Source organism: Diadema setosum, chromosome 16 (assembly GCF_964275005.1).
Source record: "Diadema setosum chromosome 16, eeDiaSeto1, whole genome shotgun sequence".
NCBI lineage: Eukaryota > Metazoa > Echinodermata > Echinoidea > Diadematoida > Diadematidae > Diadema > Diadema setosum.
The window spans coordinates 24,289,585-24,302,712 of NC_092700.1; positions in this window are offsets into that span (position 1 = coordinate 24,289,585).

A 13,128-nucleotide genomic window follows, 5' to 3' on the forward strand; every position below is an offset into this window, starting at 1 on the left:
CTACGGTGAAAACGCTAATACCAAGCCAATGTCGCTTTATTTCCATCCAACAATATAAGATAATGCAAAAACAATGTACACTATGATACATTATGATGAATAATATTGTAAATGAACAGAGTGATTTTTGTTTAAAACTGATGTATTTGTTGATAGGGTAGTATAAAAACAGTATAGATAATCCCTTTTATGCGGAACTTTAGATATGATAACGGTACATTGGTCTAGATAAAGACTACGCGCACCGCGTGACAGCTGTGGACATCATAGCCCTTTGGATATTCCCTTCGCTGCCTTGAATAAAGACTAAGCGCACAGCGTTTACAACAGAACACCTGTGGACATACGGGAGACAGTGCTCTTCTTTGTATAGCGGTTAGTTTCGATTCAGAAGTATACGGATATAAAAACGAGACCAAATTGGTTAAAAAATCATTTATCATGACTATAAAGCTACTCATTTGGAAATGCTATCATAGCTTGATAAGCATATCTATGCCCGACAAACAAACTGACACCAAAAAGGTTATGCCACCTCAGGTGGTACCAACAACCCATTTTTCGGGTCTTGGCCCATGGACTATCTGAGTGGGAAATACATGATATTCTCTTCGTAATTGAATGACTATGTCTGCAGCGGAACTCTTTTGAGGAAACAGACATTTTATAGTGCAACAATATCAAATGGTAGTCAGTGGCATTGCAAGGAGCCTTCATTGTATCTGTGCGTAATAACCATGTCAGATCATTCTACGAAATTACTATTTTAATCCTTCAACGCAGAGCTTTCCATGCCTTCAGATCACATCTATTTTTTTCACTATGCCACTTGTAGCATGTATAGCATCATGCATCCCAAAGCTCGCACGGATGTTTTCTAGTCTAGTCATACTCATGGTTGTCAGCACAGGAGGTGGTGAAGTAGCAGGAGTAGTTAACACCAATTATTTATATTTTTGGGTTTTTTTTTTTTTTTTTTGGATTGTAGTCATACACTAACCCTTTTCCATTATTGATATAATTACAATCTCAAGTTTATTATCGACATAAATGATACCTCATGAGTGCTCTTTTTGTGTCTGTGTGCATGCTTCTACAAATGACCCGACGCAATCTACACTGTCATGCACCAACAGAACACTCGTCAGCACCGACATAACATCTGTCATACACCGACAAAACATTCTTGGATCAGCACCGAATGACTACAGCTGTTCACGCCATGTTTGCCAACTCCAACTCTCATGTCCCGAATGGACACTTTTATTCCACCCCACCCTGGTTTCACCAAGGCACATCACGGTTCTCCGTCACACCTCCCCCCAACAAGAGGAAAGTTATGAATGTAACTTTTCGACTATAAACACCTTCGTTGTAAGGCTTACTTCACTGTTCTTGCTTACTACACGTATTCAGCTCACACGATTACAAACTCAAATAGTTTTGTGTTGTTCTCTCAAAACCTCACCTGGCATACTACACTTATAATTACTGATTTTGAGCCTTATCAGAATCAGTTCACTCCGGCATCATATTGTCCACCTTTAGAACAATATATGAAAACTTGACAAGCCCCCTACAAAACATGTAAACACAATACATGTCTACACTAATACACATGTGAAACTGTTTTCAACGGGTGCACATACGAGTGCACATAATCCGGAAAAATTACACCAAATGTAATCAATCATTTCTCCAGTAGTATCAATATTTTGACTGAGACTGTGCTTTCTGGTAGTCTCGACTGTAATTATATCCTCGCATACTTGACCAAGAAACTTACATAACTTCAGGCATGAATAGTATTTTGTTTTTGGTAACACATTCACTTCATCTTAAAATGTGAAAACCAAAAATACACTTTCTTCACGAAATTGTTCTGACTGTTGCAAAGATATGTCTGTTTTTCCAACACAAACTTTCACTGGAGTTTCACTGAATGTGGTAACAGCACACATTTCTTGATTATAATAAAATCGTATTTAAACACGTCAACACATGTGTACATCTACTCAATGTACTTGCTAATACATCTTATACTTATGTAAACTCTGCGTCATACGTTAGCCAAAACAACAACAAAATTTTAATCATCGGACATTTCTTTTTGTCCCTTCACACATATGTATTGTCACGCGATAAGATGTTGTAATACCATTATAATGTGCAAACTCTGGAAAATATCGAGATCATACTCGACACACAGATGTGACGCTGTCACTCTGTAACGAAATACATATACGGGTTATTAATTTACAAAAGTGACATTATAACATCTTGGCTTCTTTATGCCTCACTGTCACTCAACACTTTTTCATTTTTACAAATCAACACAAATTCTTGTGTTTTAACACAAATCGTTGATATAAAACTCAAAATTTGATCAACAGTTTTCCGGTGACTGGCCGGTTGTGTTTTGCTATACTGTTTTTGCATTTGCTAGCATTAACTCGGTAACGTATCGGTACACATACAAATCTGAATCCTTTGACTCTTTGGTACATTGAATGAAATCACAATACATGTAGAAGTGTGCAACTGAAGCACAACTTTCACTGTAATCTTACACACCACAAATGTTGTATCCTGGTTTCTGTAATGTTGGGTTTTCAAAATACAGTGTATCATATAATGCTTGGCGTGTAACACATCATGAAATTTTTCAAGCGATGTCTTCTTATAAAGACAGAATATTGTGTACTAGTACTTTCTCATACTTCCTAGTATCACTCACATATACTGTTTTCGCTGAAAACAAACATGATTAACATAAATACAATTCCTTCCTTCACAGATCCTTGGGAAAGGAAAAAACTGAACGAAAATACATAAACACATGTATACTTTGTCATATACAAAAAAAAAAAAATCAACATCAGTTTCTTGTCTGGTTTGAGTCCTGTTCGAAATGTTCAGCTTGATGTAGGTTTCACTGTAGATTTGATATAATTATCGTTCGGCAACATTATCAGCGCGCGCACAGTTTCAAACTCGCGACAACTTAAGCGTCTGCTAATTTGTTGTCCTTTCCTGCTATGTGCACAATTCTCAGTGGGTACGGTTGGAGAATCAAACTCCAACGGAAGAGACGCTGATTCTTGTGCTTGAAGCGTTCTAAGAATGTCAGTGGGTTATGGTCAGTGTACACCACGATGTCTCTTCCACCGTCCAAATACGCTTCGAAATGTTGCACGGCTAGAACGACAATGAGGCATTCCTTCTCCACAGTTGAATACTTTTGCTGATGGCGATTCAGTTTTTTGGAGAAGAAACACACGGGTTTGCTGTGTCCGTTGTCGTCATCCTGAAGTAGCACGGCTCCTACTCCTCGGTCACTAGCATCCGTAGCTAGCTGGAAGCTCCTCTCGAAGTTTGGTGCGATAAGCACGGGATCATTCATTAGGACGGCCTTCAGCTTCTGGAACGCATCCTGGCAGCTCGCCGACCACTGGAACGTTGTACCCTTTTTCAACAGGTCCGTCAAGGGCACCACCAGGTGACTGAAGTTGGGGACGAATCTCCGGTAGAATCCGCACATTCCCAAAAAGCGCTGAAGCTCCCGTTTCGATGACGGCACTGGGAAGTCCACGATGGCTCGGACCTTAGCATCTCGTGGTGCGACGCTACCTCGGCCTACCTTGTGACCTAGGTAAGTCACACAAGCTTTCCCGAACTCGCATTTGGCCAGATTCACCACGAGTCCTGCATGTGACAACCTCTGGAACAGCTCTCGAAGATGAGCAACATGCTCCTCCCACGTATTGGTGAAAACCAACACATCGTCTATATAGACAACACAGTTATCATGACCAGCAATAACTTGATTCATCATCCGTTGAAAAGTTGCGGGGGATTTTTTCATCTCGAAGGGCATGACATGACACTGGTATAACCCGGAGGGCGTGACAAACGCCGAGATCTCTCTTGCATCTTTGTCTAATGGCACCTGCCAATACCCTTTCATCAAATCCAATTTGCTGACATACTCGGCACTTCCTACCCGATCAATACATTCCTCAATCAAAGGAAGCGGAAACGAATCAGTCTTGGTTATGGTATTGACCTTCCTGTAATCGATACAAAACCTGGACGCTCCGTCTGCCTTTGGGACTAGCACTACCGGGGAACTCCAGTTTGAGTTACTGGGCTCTATGATTCCATTTGCAAGCATGAAATCTACCTCCCTATCCACCTGTTCTCTCTTAGCAGGATGCATCCGATATGGATGCTGCTTAATAGGTGCATTTTCACCAACATCTACCGTATGAACAGTGTCTTTCGCATAGCCCAATTTATCACAAACCTCCGGAAATTCCTGGAAGATGTCGACAACATCTTGCCTCTCCGAATCAGACAAATGACTGAGCAGTAACTCTAGATTTTCTAGTGCCTTTGAGTTCTCTACTCGCGGAATCATTCCTGACTTGAAACTCACACTCTGAGAATCTGGAGCATCAGATTCAAACTCTTCTGCACTTTTCTCAGCACTGTGTAGGACACTCTCACTCACAACTGCACCTAGGTCTTCTACCATCACACGGCTAAATAACTTCTCAAAAGCCGGAATAGGAATCAACGGCGCAGGTCTAATGGCATGTTGTGGTTTTCCTACCACTTGACATTCATGACACGCTCGACAAAATTCAGACACATCCTTTCTCATCTTGGGCCAGAAGAAGTGAGTTCAGTGATTCTACACAAAGTCTTCTTGACACCCATGTGCCCGGCCATTGGAATTTCATGTGCAAGACGTAGAATTTCCTTTCGATACGGCGGAGGAACAACTATCTGGTCGACAACCGTCCAGTCCTCATCTGCGGGACGATCTGGAGGACGCCATTTCCTCATCAAAACACCAGACTTTACATAGAAACATTCTGGCACTCCCTTCGCCTCATCTACAGTCAATGCACCCTCTCTCAACTTCAACAACTCCTCATGTTCCATCTGTGCTTTGATTAAAGCTGGCTGACTGAACACACCTTCTTCCCAACTTTGTTCTCTTTCACCTTCACTAGTCACCTTTCCAAAGAATGTGTCACCAAGAGAAATTTCACTTTCAGACTCCTTTCTCTCACGCTCTGCTTCACTTGCTCGAAACCTTGTGATAGCACAATGTATGTGGATGCATACATGTGTGTGTACGTGCGTGTGTGTGCGTATGTGTATGTGGGTACGTGTGTGTGCTTGTGTGTATGTGTATTTGTATGTCTATGTGTATGTGTGTATGTGTATGTCTATGTCTATGTCTATGTCTATGTCTATGTGTATGTGTATACATGTGAAAGCGTATACACTGTACTTCATGTAACCGTCCGATTTGATTGAATGAAAACTGTATACTTTCAATGATTAGCTTGTACGGTACATACCGTTGTATTGTGTTATAAAGTCATATATAATTAATGTATTGTAGTAACGTAACGTAAGTGAGGGGACTTCAATCTACAAGTTCGCTTTTTAGCAGCCCCTCAATTTCCATTTCCATGAAGTTCTTTTAAGAACCAATATGTACTATTATGTTCCAATATATGTAATCATGTCAAAGTGTATTACCTGTGTTTGATTGGAAATGAAAAAAAAAAAAAAAAAAACATGCATGTGAACATGCATGTGTAAAATGAAAATGAAAATGAAATTCATCGACCAGTTTTTCGGTTTCCCGCTCGTACACTGGGACTTCAGAAACAACCGGAAGGACACTCACTCGACCTCCTGCAAGGTCATTACCAAGCAAAAAGGAAACTCCATCCATGGGGAGAAATGGAACAATTCCCACAATCACTTCCCCTGAAATCAGTCCACTATCCAAATTCACTCGGAAAAGAGGGACCGCCTGAGTTCCTCCATTGACATCATGTATCAGTACTTTCCTACCCGTGTTACAGTCTATGGGCATACTCTTCACATCTCCTACCACGAGGGACTGTGTAGCTCCAGTATCACGAAGGATGACAACCGGTACTCTAAATTCAGCAATGGTTACTGTACCCTTGGAAATGAAGTCCTTGTACTTTTCATCCACACCACTTGAACACCTATCTGTCATTTTTGAGACACTGCTTTTCACATTTGGATGACGCTGTTCATCACTTACACTTGACTTAACAAAACCATTGGTGGCTGTCTGGTTCGGTTTCTCGTTTGTTTCAGCATCTGAACTGTTATGTGTACGTGTGTCTGCATGGACTAAACCATGTGTTGCTCTTTGCTTTTGTTTTTCTTTTGCTTCATTTTGTTCCAGCAATCGCCTACATTCAGATTTAATGTGACCTGTTTTCCCACAGAAAAAGCATCTCACTTCTTTGTATTGAGGCCGTGGCGATTTTGGGCGCTCTATCTGTGATTCAGTCTTTACTTTATCCCTGCGTTCACTATGACTACTGTGCCACTTTTGAGTGTCAGGATTTCTCGACTGATCAAACTTCCTCCTTCCCTCAGGACTTTTTGTTTTCACTTTATGTGTCAACTCATACTGGTCAGCGGTGACTGCTGCACTCTTTACATCATGTACTCTTCGATCTTCCAAATATGTTCTCAAATCTGGAGGTGTCGATTTCTTGAACTCCTCCATCAACACTATCTCTCTCAAATTGTCATAAGTGAGATCTACTTTCATTGATCGAACCCATCGATCAAACAGAATTTCTTTTTCTCTCTGAAACTCTACATAGGTCTGTCTCGAACCTCTCCTATATCCTCGAAACTTTTGCCTGTAAGCTTCTGGGACTAACTGATAGGCACGAAGGACTGCTTCCTTAACTGTGTCATAGTTATTTGCCTCCTCATCCGAGAGAGCAGACACTACTGAATGTGCCTTGCCTGTGAGCTTTTGTTGTACTATCATGGACCAATATTTCTTCTCCCACTCCAAATTCCTAGCTATTCTCTCAAAGGAGAAAAAGAAAGAGTCTACATCCTCTTCATCAAAGCGGGGGACTGTGTTTGCCATTTTTGCAATGTCGGGCGTCTTTGGTCTCGACATAGTAACATTAGGCCTATCCCCTGGGACGCTACTGGCCTGGGCCTGGGTCAACTCAATTTGACGTTGCATTAACTCTTGTTCGAGTCTCAGATTTTCTGCCTTCATTTTTTCTTTTTCTCACTTCAATCTAGCCAGTTCTAGTTGTGTGGAATCTACCCTCATCTCACTAGGTCTAGTAGTAGTAGTAGTAGTAGTTGGAGCAGTTTTTCTACCAGCACTCTCTATCTCATCTGTACTCTCACTCTGGTCTGTGTGTTCATATTCTACACCACCCAGTTCAAGCTTCTTCATCAGAACTGCAAAGATTTCTTTCTTTCGACTACACTCTCTGATATCAGCATCTACATGAGTTGCAACTTCAATCAATTGGGCTTTCACTAACCCTCTCAATCTACCAAGAGTGACGTCTTTCACAAACTATGCAGCATCGAACTTGGCTGCCATGATTATTCACATCTAGCTTTCCGACTAGATTTCAAGACTACGTCGCTAACGCAACTTCCACAGTACACTCCACTGCGTACCGAACTACGAGAATAGTCTAAGCAATTCAGACCTGACAAACACTCGTATATCTCGAGGCCAATCCTCGTAAAGCCACATCTAACGATGCTAATCCAAATAACCAGAAAGTGACAAACTAATCTGATAGAATGACATCACGGAAACGGTAATACGTACCCTTCCTTTCCAGCAATCAATGCTGCAACCCTGGTATTCAGCTATCGAGAAGACCAGTACAAGTGCGCAAAACATACTCATCGCATCGCTTCGCGAATCGCACTTCCATTCACAACCACTGCTAACGCAGCCCCATTACACATACCATGCAATGTCACGCAGTATACAATACCGCCACGAACGAACGACACTGTTACGTTCGCTACCATGTGTACACATCTCACATGAGTGCGAACACTACACACATACCTCCATCGGGCATCAACACTTACAACGATGTACCAAACACCGAAATACTACCAAAAGATAGCTTATTTGTATGTTCATTTCCCGGACATGTTCCCCACATGTCATGCACCAACAGAACACCCGTCAGCACCGACATAACATCTGTCATACACCGACAAAACATTCTTGGATCAGCACCGAATGACTACAGCTGTTCACGCCATGTTTGCCAGCTCCAACTCTCATGTCCCGAATGGACACTTTTATTCCACCCCACCCTGGTTTCACCAAGGCACATCACGGTTCTCCGTCACAACACACAGAGTGCCAAGACTGAGTAGCTATATTTATTGGGAAGATGTATAATAATACAATATGGGTGTATACACCTATATCGACGAAAATTACATTACTGTTAACTAATTATCAGCTTTGAAAACCACAAATCTAAATCAAAATAGTGTATAGAAAGAGCAACTCAAATGCGTGGATGTCTTTGTCAGGAAAGGAGTCTGCAAATCAGAAGTATCTGACATGATCTGCATTTTTTTTTTCACATTGCCCAACACAGGGAGCAGACAAATCCATATTCTTATGTATTACTTCTGATGATGGAAATGGAAATTGAATTGAATTGAGTTGACATAATAGTGGAGAGCGGGGAGAAGTGGGACATTATTTCAAGTTCGACGATTTTCTTCTTTTATCTTTTTATAGAAGGGATGATTACATTTCCTTTCGGGCTTGCATGAAGGTTCATATGGTAGGTTACATAAAGAGCTATAAACTGGGGGTGGCACTATTCTTAATTTTCTGCAGTTAATAAGAAGAAAAAACCTTATTTGGGGGGGGGGGGAGAAGTTGACCCACCCGTGGGTCAAGTGGGACAATGGCAAGGGAGAAAAGGGACGGTGTTGGTAAGGTGTGACATCCTATAGAAATGTCGGAAATGTCAATGTTGGAAGGCGCAATGGAACATGGTAATAAAAACAGTGAAACATACTTTAAAATGATCTTTATTTCAACAAAACAAGTTTGAACGACATGTTTGAAAATCTGAACTGTTTTACATGTAATGCTACTATGAGGGACAAATGGGACACGTTGTCCCAACTGTCCCTCGCATGGCAGATACATAAATATGTACGACTGCTCAGTAACCATGCAGGCATTGGTCAAAAACAAGTTATATTAGTTGCATATCAGTAAGGCTCACTACCAGCTTAAATTGTGCCCTTGACATCATGAATACAAAGACAACAGGTTAATTAACCTGATTTAAAAAAAAATGTCATATTTAGGGGAAAATTTTCAATAGCAATTTATACATACTTAGAATTTGCCGAGCTGCTTGGCTTTCTTAGTGTGATGTATGGTTGCTAGGGGCTTATTGTAGATATAAGCCAATCGCTGATTGCAGTTGAACAGTTTTTGATTCAGGGAACATGTCCCACTTGACCCGCGTCCCAACTCACCCCACTCTCCCCTACACCTGTATCTTTGATATTCCAACAGATAGCTAATTAGGAAGGCTCAGTTGAAAGCACATGGTTGGAAATGATAGAGCTACAATCGTTCATGTACAAACTGTTTGACCCATCACAACATAAACCAATAATTATTCACTCCGTGTAAACAAAGCATACCAAAGTTTACACTCTGTGTATGTAGCGTATTCTGCCCGTTCTTCAATTAAGGAGGTAAATGCACTGAATTGTAATAAAAACACTCACTGAATCAATCCAAAAACTGGCAGCCGACATTATCATAAGGACATCACGGACCAGACATTGAGATTCTTACTCCCTAGCGACACAAACATCCTAACTGTTTCCTTTAAATAGGCTTGTCTAGATTCTGGTTTTATCCCTTACTATATCAATATCAATGAAACGTTTTATGTTACTTGGTCAAAGTACAAACATGCTGCACGCGCATAGCACTACCGTACATCTTTCTTTAACGACATATTATTACAAAAATCTAGCGTTTTGGAGAGGCAAACTTGAGTTCAGATGCCCATGAGGCCGTCAACCAAGCCAACCAGGCTATGATATGCTGAATGTCTCCTGCTTCCTTGTTGAATGGCATATACAGCCTTCTATGAGTTATGCAACTATGAATATCTTATAATAAAGATGGAATATTATCTCTTGGTATTGTGATTTTCTTTGTTCCTTTGTAATCTAGTTATGTTTTATACTCTTTACAACGAAGTGTATTTGTTTGAATTGATAAGCAGAATACATTTTAACAAATAAACAAACAACCAGAATAATCTCTATCGAGCTGAAATTTTGAAATTAGTCTCTCTTGTGTAAGTTCTGAAGCAACTCATCAAGATTAGATGTGTTCAACCCATTGAAAAGCTGAGGAAAAGAAAATTTTTGATTTATTACATTCACTTAAGATTGATTTCATGCCAGTGACTTTCGGCCAGTTTTTAACAAATAGACATTCTTCATGGACAATGTATGTCATTTTCACATCATGCAGTACAAAGATATACAGTGCAATGCATGGTATAGATTTGTGGAATATATTGTGGTCTTGGGCAGTTCAACCATGTCGACCAAGGTAACCCTAACATATTACAGGGAACACAGATGATGACATAGTCGAATCACATGTTATTACGACGTAAAAATGTAATGTTCAATTAAAATACCACTTGCTTTCAACATGTTTACCTGTCTAGTGTTCATGCACACTTTCTTCTTTTGTTCTGCTGCCTTGATCATCCAATCATGTATTCTCAAATGAAGGTGCATGTTGTGTCATATTCCTTAATTTTTCATCTTGATTTGTTGCTTTTTTTCTTCTTAAGAACTATGTACCTATTCAAAATCCCAATAACTATATAAACTCTTTAACTCTGTTCCTTGTAAAGCTATTTCTGATGTTCAATTGCAAAAGTCAAAAAATCATCTACAAGCATTCTTTAAATGTATGAAAGGTATTATGGACAGTTAGATAGTAATTTCTGTAGGCTTGTAGTTTGTAGGCCTGCATCAGAAATTGAGTGGTTCAGTCAATCAGGAAAATATATAGATATTGTTTGTCATGCCAGAGGTGAAATAAAGTTTGTTCTTCTGAAAACAAAATGAACTCAGCTGTGCAGATGCACTTAACGCTTTTCCCTATGAAAAGAAAATGGCATGTCTCCATGCTCACAATTTGGTAGTATGAAACCACATAGACGAGGTTGCCAGTAGCTGGATGTTGGCGTGTTGACGTTATGCGTAGACCTATAATTAATTATGTTATATGAAAAAAAAATACCAACAACAAAGGTAACAAACTACGTTCATCGCTTTAAGAATGTAATTATGACGAAGTAAAATGAGGCTCTTGATATAAAAACCATTCACACAATACTCGGGTTTCAACATCGTTGTGAAGATCGCGCTGAGATCACTTCATTCCATCACTACACAGAATATCATTTCGGAGTACATATAGTACATACGGAACTATCGATCCTTCTCACCTCTTGGGATTCCCCATAACCCGCCAACATGAACGTCATCAATGTTTGTGGCGTGATCACATGACGTCTGGTTGAGAACATAAGTGCATGCTGCCATGCCCACATATGTACAAGGCTGGGTGCGTATGAGGATTCAGGAAGACCGGCTGTGTGGATATTAGATGAGAAGGTCTGCAGTGCATTTGTTCCTGTTATAATATGCGAAGATATGATCTACTTATCACTTCTGTGGTAGGCCCTATAAATGTTTTGACAGTTGCAACAAAATGTTTTCACTTATGAAAACCTGCACTAGACTTCTTCTACTGGTAACTGCTTTTGTGATCTTCGTGGCAAAAGGTAAGTGTACGTATTTTTGATACATTTTGCACTACGCGTTTCCACTGTTACTCTCCATTTAACACATTCAACAAGAATGAATGTATACGAAGAGCAGTCTGGGCCTCTGTAGATTACTTGCCGCTCACTTGGTAACGGCATAGATCAATACAGTACATGTGAATGATTATTGACATGCATGACTTGTGTACCCAGTATTTGTTGTTATGAGCCTTTAATTGTGGAGACTTAGTAATCAAAAATAATTCAGAATGTATTAAAATGTGACCGTGCACCACAAAACAAACCAAACATCGCACCCGTTGATTTCACAAGGGCTCAAAAAAGGGGAAATGGGTCAACAGAGTCAATCTTCAGTTTTTCATATTTTCTGAAAGAGCTACCCTTCTTCTACATCATTGTTATAGTTTGGGATCATAACATGCATGGGAATATGTGTTTTCAGCAGTTTTTCTACAACTCCTTTTTTTTTTCTAGAATGGAATGGTCAGGTATGTCTTTAAGAGTCCCCTTTTCATTTCTTGAAATCCTTTACACACTCTTCATTTTCAATTCTAATAATTTTTGAAAGGATAACTCTGCTGCTTTGAAAGTTGGCATTAATCATGGACAGAATGTGTTAATACAACATGCTCAATTTCAGCTTAATTTGATAATCCTTTCATTATTGCTCTTCACGTGGTTAACATCATATGTTTTGTCCCTTTCATCGCACAGCTAGCGCGGCTTGGTGAAAGTTAAAGCGTTTAAATAGACCCTGTACTTCGGAGCCACTTTTCTCAGTTCACAATTTTCCAGAGTGTGTGCTTTCTTTCCTGTATCTAGGCAGATTAGGGGAGTCCATTTGAATTGAGTTATACATCATTTTAAAGCTTAGAGTCTGCTCATTCAGAATCCGCCCTTAACTAAAAACTCATGTCTGGCGACTTTTTGTTGGTTTTTTGATGCAGGGTCACAAATGTAAGTCAGCACATATTTGTTATATCTCCATTGAATTATATGCAATGAGCCATCTCTTGCTTATAAATGTTTTAGCCAGATAGAAGAGCCATTGTCCAGTATGTAATCTTACATAACAAATGGTAATACCCAAAGGAGTCCTTTCGAATAACAACAAGAAGCGTTCACTGTTATCAGAAAAAAAAAAAATCATAGTGATGCTCCCTCGCTATGTCTTTGGTTAGTCACATTAATATGACAGAAACATACAAGTTATGCTGAGTCGAGGGGAAGGTGCATTCCAATGTCTTTTGTTAAACATTTCAGCACTTTAGCAATGATTGACAGATGATTTTATCTCAAGAATATGAATATTGATTGGTTTGGAAGGATTTTTTTGTGGGCTTTCCCATGTAATCTGAAGAAAAATAAAAGAAAAAATCATTAAAAATATGTGACCGTG